Raw genomic sequence first — 7,431 nt, forward strand, 5'->3', positions numbered from 1 at the left:
CTCAGCCGCCATACCGTCAGTATCTAGCTACCCTGCTGTCCGTCAAATTCTGGCTGTGATCTCATCATAGGTCCTGGACTCGTGGGCTGTGTTCCCAGACCTTCACCTATCAACTGCCAACTCTGGTCATCTACCACTACCGCATACCACGTCGCTGAGTGTGGAATTGAAGTGGACGCTTCCCTATCCTGAGTGTGGATCACCGTGTTCCAGAACCTTCCCCCAGGGCCACTGCCGTAGGAAATATTTGTTCATTGTTTGATTCCATTAATTGCTGACTCCCATTATTTGTTTGATTCCTTTAATTGTTTGACTCCCGTAATTATTTGATGTTTGTTGAGTGGTGTCAGAGTTTTGTGTTATATTTTTATAGTAAAGAGATGCCAATCTCTAACGGTTGTTTGTTATTCCTCGGAAAACCATGGTCCTTGACTTTCCTTTATTAAGATCCTGATTAGCCTGGTAAGGGATTTCTATCCCTAAGTCCTAGGCCTTTACAAACCACCTGACCCTACCAACAGTGTTGCAAGTCAGACAGCATTTTTTTTTTTACATTTTTGGTGTCTCCATTTGTTAATTTTTTTTTCTGTGGGGTTTGCACAATAGTAAACTGTTTTACCTACAGTATTGTAAAACGATTTTGGAAAAGAAATACTCGGTAACTTAAAATTTTAAAAGGAAAATTTTGAAACTAGCAACTGTGTAGATGACCTGACTCATCATATTATGTCATCAAGATTAGCCCACGTGTATATTTCAAATTGGGTCTTGTTATAGTGTAGATGTGCTTGACCCATATTCTCTTCAGCATGGATTCAAGAAGAAAGTTCACAGCAATGTTCAAGCTGAGAGTGATTGAATATGCAGAACAGACTAAACTGTGCAGCAGCAAGGGAATTTAAGGTTTCCGAAAAAAGTATTAGAGATTGGAGAAAGCTCTCTGCACAACTTAAGCATATGCCAAAAAACAAATGTGCTAACAGAGGAAAGTGTAACAAGTGGCCACAGTTGGAAGTTGAAGTGGCAAAGTATGTCAGTGAAAACCGACAGAATGGATGTGGTGTTTCCCGAGGATCAATTCGAATCTTTGCCTTGAAACTCGCAAGGAAATTAGGCATCACAGATTTTAAGGCGAGTCATGGTTGGTGCACAAGATTTATGAAAAGAAATGATTTTGTACCGAGACGGAGAACGAAAATATCACAGCGTCTTCCACAAGAACTTGATGACAAGGTTATTGAATTTCATAGGTTCATAATCAAACACCGGAAGAAGAACTCGTATAGACTTTCGTGTATTGAAAACATGGACGAAACGCCCATGAATTTTGATATGCCAGTCAGTCAAACAGTGAATAAAGTTCGTGAAAAAACAGTTTTAGTTAAAACTACTGGACATGAAAAATCAAGCTTCACAGTTGTGCTATCATGTATGGCTGACGGCACAAAGCTGACGCCTATGGTAATATTTAAAAGGAAAACAATTCCAAAGCAAAATATTCCAAAAGGTATAATCATCCATGTGCACGAGAAAGGATGGATGGATGAAGGCGGCATACAAGTATGGCTTAAAAAATTCTGGAACTTTAGACCAGGGGGACTGCGCAAAGAAAAAAGTCATCTTGTGTGGGATACGTTTCGGTCACATCTTGTTGACAGTGTTACTGTTGGGATTAGGAAGAAAAACACTGATACAGCTGTGATTCCTGGTGGATTAACAAGTCTTGTCCAACCACTGGATGTTTCCATAAACAAACCATTTAAAGATGCGGTAAGAGTGAAGTGGAACAACTGGATGATGGAAGGCGATAAGACATACACAAAGGGAGGCAACATCCAAGCTCCATCACTAGCAACATTATGTGAATGGATTGTAGAGGCCTGGGATGCAATCAGACCAGAAATTGTGGTGAAATCTTTTAAAAAATGTGGGATTTCGAATGCTCTTGATGGAACAGAAGACGACTTGTTGTGGGATTATGAGGCTAATGAGAGCGTGAATGAGGATGAAGATATTGATGATCCTATGGCTGACGATGGTGTTGATCCATATGACGATGCTGTTCAAGGAGAGGACTGGGAGGAGCTGTTTGGTGCTGCAGATGATGACAAGGAAAATGATTTTGATGGATTTTAATGAAAATATTCAGAAATATGGTATCGTAGTATTTGTTCAAGTCAATTAGGATAGAATATTATTGTAATACAACAGTTTTTTTAACTGAAAACCATTCGAAAAGCGATTATGGTAACATCTTTTGAACAACGAAAGAAAGTGAAAGTCATTGTTTTCGTCACAATTTTATCCCACTTTCCACTGTAATACGTACGTCATTTCAGCAAAAATATTACATTTCCATATTTATTTCTGAGAATACATTCATTCAGGCACAGTTAAGGTAAAATATACTTGTGATGTAATATTTAATGAAAATATTTAGAAATAAGGTATCGTATTTTTCTTTTGTTTGAAATTTAATTAACAAAAATTTATGTATCTATAAATAAACTTTTAAAAATGAATACTTTGTTTTACATACTCCTGTGCATACCATACCATGCATTTGGCTACTTTGGGCTTGCCATGATGACGCAAGAGAACTGCCCTGGCAACTGTACCGACACTCGTAGCGGGTGGCGCGTTGGTGCGTCGTTTCCATTGTTTACTGGTAAATATTTTTCAACCTAACGAAACTATTACCCGTATAGGGGTCGACCCCCAACATTTTGCCAAAAAATTTGTTCTTAAAAACTCGTGCTATACACAGGTATATACGGTATGTTGTGTTGTCAACAGTAAGAGAAACAAATGAGACCTTGCAATTGTATGTAAATGAGGCAGAAAGTCAGATCAGCAACCTGGTCAAAATTTTCGTGATGCCATATAGCAGTAGGGTCTACCATATTCCACATTATGCTTCCAATATCTTCCCAGGCGGTAGTACCTCCCTGTTTGGTAGCTGCCTTATACCTACCGCACAGGGTACGAACAGTGCTCTCACTTAAACCAAGCATGCGGCCAACATTCGACACAGGCTCTCCTCTCTGAAGGACGGTGATCACATTTAATTTCACATCCATTGTGATTGTTTTGTGCCTTTTTAGCTTTAGGCGCCCCAGAAGAGGCAGATGGACGTTTCCAGACATGCTCACTAAAAAGGTACGTGATAAAAACACAATGCAAATGAGAGAACAGGAAAAGTAGTGCTGGTGTGAACTGAGAAAGTGATACACGGGAAGCTTGATGGACTCGAGATGCTACCTAACCTAGCTTGGAGAAGGACCTAAGTGCTCGTGTTAGTGACCAGAGGAAATGGCCGCCGTGGATCGTTGTGGGGGAAGAGGGACGGTGTGCGAGGGAAGACGACCCCCTGGCCACTCTTAAGTCAGCTGGAGCAGTTGAGGAGCAAGATACACGCTCAAAGGGGAGAGCGAAGCCCTCAAGACTGAACTCCTTCAGGTTGGTGTCCTGCCTAGCAGGACACCTGCAAAGGAGGAGCAGGGGTGGAGAGTGGTTGTCCCCAAGGGGACTAGGGTCAGACTCAGGAAAGCTTACCAGGGTGTGGCGTGCAGTAACTCCTACCAAGTCTTGAAAGAAGCTGGCGAGGAAGATAAGAGGCAGGACGGTGTGGTGCCAGGAGAGAAAAGGGCAGTTGTTCAGACCCTGCCCAGTGGTAAGGTCGTGGTAGTTGGGGACAGCCAGGTGAGGTTTTTAGATGGGACTTTTTGTACAAGAGATAGGAAACATAGGACTAGGGTGTGTTCTCCTGGGGCTGGGATAGGGCATGTAGCTCAGAGGATAGATATGGTTTTATCAGGAGAGGGTACCAAGCCAGTAGTGTGTCTAAGTGTAGGAGGTAACGACATAGGAAAGGTTAGGAGCGAGAAACTTTTCAAGAAGTATAGGGAGGCGCTAGGGAAGGTTAGAGATAGGGGAGGGATCCCGATAGTATGTGGTGTCCTGCCTAGAAGAAACGTAGGTTCTGTCCCAACGACCGGGTCATAAGTCGATTTGGTCTTAAGTCGAAAATGCGAAAATAAAAAATTCTAAAATGAAATACAGCCCGTATCATCATTGGGTATGACTTTGCTTGAGAGATTGGTATCCCCGCATCCCGAGCAACGCTCTTGTGCATTATGCAGAAGACCCGACAGCAGCACCCTTATCCACTACCTCCGAAGATGTCCCCACACACAACGCTTCCGTGACGCCTGCTGGACGAATCTAGGTAAATTTCTCGAAATCAATTGCTCGACAGTAAATTGCTCGAAATCAATTATTTAACGGTTGAATACTGTAGCAGTTCAAAGCACCTCGTCAGTTGAGCACTGCGCCGTCTAACGACACGTCAACGTAGCGGGTTATATAAGGAGCCTCAACACACACCTTAGCAGTCAGTCTTCTAGGGCTTTCTCTCTGGGCTGACTCACCACACGGTGGCATGTGGCGAGTCCTTTCTTCCCATAGCAACCATATTCATTGTCATTTGACTTGCCTTACAGTCTTCCCTTAATTGTTAATACTCGTCACTGGATTGTCTATTGTTGATATTGTACATTTTCTGGATTTAACATTAATATAACATCAAAAAAACTTCAATTGTTTCCATCAACCAACCATTAACCTACAATACTACTGTTCATTTTTCCTGATTGTTAAATACTCAATTTTTTTCTTTTATTTGTTTTCCATTTCTATTTCAGTAATTTTGGAAATCTCGAACCCTAGAGATGGATATAATTTTTGTTGAGAGCGAAAAAGGAAAGAAGAAATTATGTTTGGATAGATATCTATATATTAAGGACAAAACAGTGAACAATAAGATTTACTGGAAATGTAAAATGTGCAAAAAAATGAAATGTTCAGCACATGTTATCACTGTCAACGATAGTATCCAGAAACGAAGTGGGAATCACAACCATGCAGGAGACGCTGCTGAAATTGATGCCGCTAAAGCCATGGAGAAAGTGAAAGAACATGCTATAAATAGTCAAGATACACCACATTATATTGTATCATGTGCTTCAATGGAAGTAAATGGTGCTGCAGCGGTGAAGCTCCCTTCAGTATCAAATATGAAAAGAACCATACGTAATATACGCGCAAGGAAAAATACTGGACCTGCTTTGCCTAATAGCTACCTCGATCTTAACATCCCAGAAGAGTTTACCAAAACCATCAAAGGAGATTTATTCCTTATTTATGACTGGTCCCACAAATGAACGTATATTAATTTTTGCAACCCAAAGCAATCTCGCTATCTTAGCACGTTCTGAGCACTGGTACGCTGATGTAACTTTTAAAACTGTGCCTTTGATTTTTGGTCAACTGTATACAATACATGGTGTGAAGTCAGGTAATATTACACCCCTCGTATATGCACTGTTACCTAACAAAACCGAAGAAACCTACAAGAGGTTCCTGAAGGCTCTTAAAGAAAAAATCCCTATATTCCAGCCATTGACAATAATGATTGATTTTGAACTTGCCATGGTTAAGGCCATAGAACAAGAATTTCCAATGTCTAAATGTAGTGGGTGTTTTTTTCATTTCAGTCAAAGCCATTATCGAAAAATTCAAGCAAGTGGCCTTAAGGTAATGTACGACACCAATGCTGAATATGCTCTTAATGTTTGTCTCTTATCTGCGTTGGCATTTATACCTGTACCCAATGTTGTGGAAACATTTGAATTTCTAGTTGAAAATGAAATTTTTCCAGATGAACTTCAAGTAGTGGATTATTTTGAAGACACGTGGATTGGGCGGCCGTATAGAGGCAGCCATAGACGTGCTCCTTTGTTTAAACATGATATGTGGAACTGTTTGATAATATTGTAGAAGGAATGTCAAAAACAAACAATGCAATTGAAGGGTGGCACAACAGTTTTGAACATCAAATAAGTGCTCGTCATCCGTCTATTTATAAGTTTATAGATGTACTAAAGAGAGAACAAAGATTACAAGAATTGCAAATAGAACAACATGTGGGAGGAGTCAGTACAGCTGGGGGCAGAAAAAAGTACCGTGACTGCGCAATGCGGTTAAAGAATATTGTATCAAACTATGACGAAATAAACAAAGTAGAAGAATATTTAAGCGTTGCATACAATATTTCATACTAATAAGAGTAAATATTGGCAATAATACATTTTTATTTTATTTTTTTTAAGTATGAAGAACAACAAAAATAATAAAAATGTACCCGTTCTTATTTTAAACTATGACGAAACAAACAATGTAGAAGAATATTTAAGAACAGTTGTATAATAGAAATGTACCCGTTCTTAATTTAACTGTTCAATTAACAATAATAAAGTTGTATTTTTTTATCGTATTTTTGGGTATTCTTCATTAAACCACTATTTTCGAGCAATCTGCCTTTCAAGCAATTGATCGTTCGAAATATTATTTTTCGCGCAATTGATTTCGAGAAATTTACCAGATACCGTGAGAAGGGCCTAGGTGTGTATGTTGACAACGAGCTAAAGTTCTCGGGCCATTGCGAGAAGAAGGTAAACCAGGCAAATAAATTATTGGGTCTTATAAGAAGGTCGTTCAGATATCTAGACGGTCCGTCCCTCGTAGCGATCTTCAAGAGTGATGTGCTTCCCCATCTGGAGTGCTGTCACCCCATCTGGTCCCCGAGATATGCTAAGGACTGTCATTTGGTTGAAAATGATCAAGGGAGGGCTACCAGACTGGTGCCTGCACTTCGGCACCTCAGCTACCCTGAGAGATTGGAGCGCCTGAACTTGCCTTGCTTATATTACAGACGGACAAGGGGGGACCTAATCGAGGAGTATAAGCATCTCAGGGGGGCACTACTCTGTCGCGTGTCCTTACTTGGAGCTGGCGGACGCTCACCCCACAAGGGGTCACAGCTCAAGATTGAAGAAGCCGCAAGTCCACAAAACTGTGAGGGCAAACTTTCTCAGAGTGAGGGTTGTAAACTCTTGGAACAATCTACCCGAGAGTGTTGTGATGGTACCGAGTGTGAGCTCTTTCAAGACAAGACTTGACCAACACTGGAGCGGGTTCAGGTACATTCAGAAGCCAGTGCATGCCCAGTATTTGCCAACAGTGCGTGACAGAGATGTGACAGATCGCCCAAGCGGCTAACGAGCCGATCAGTGGCGAAGAGGATAAAAAAAGTTCTCGTAAGTGAAGGGATTAAAGAAAATTATTAATATAATATAACCCCAAACAAAACAAAACCCAATGATAAGAAACATCACATATGTACAGACACATAACAAGGTAGAAGATAAGGGTTCAAGTGTAGCACAACTTTATTACAGGGGGCAATGTTGATGTGGTCTGAAAAACGGTTTATAACCCATTCTCTTAATGTTGGGTAGTCAAACTTACTCACTCATCATTTTCTGTCCTGTTCATTAAATATTAAAAAAATATTTTTTTATTGTAGATCGT

Source organism: Homarus americanus, unplaced genomic scaffold, assembly GCF_018991925.1.
Source record: "Homarus americanus isolate GMGI-L3 unplaced genomic scaffold, GMGI_Hamer_2.0 scaffold55640, whole genome shotgun sequence".
NCBI classification, from domain to species: domain Eukaryota; kingdom Metazoa; phylum Arthropoda; class Malacostraca; order Decapoda; family Nephropidae; genus Homarus; species Homarus americanus.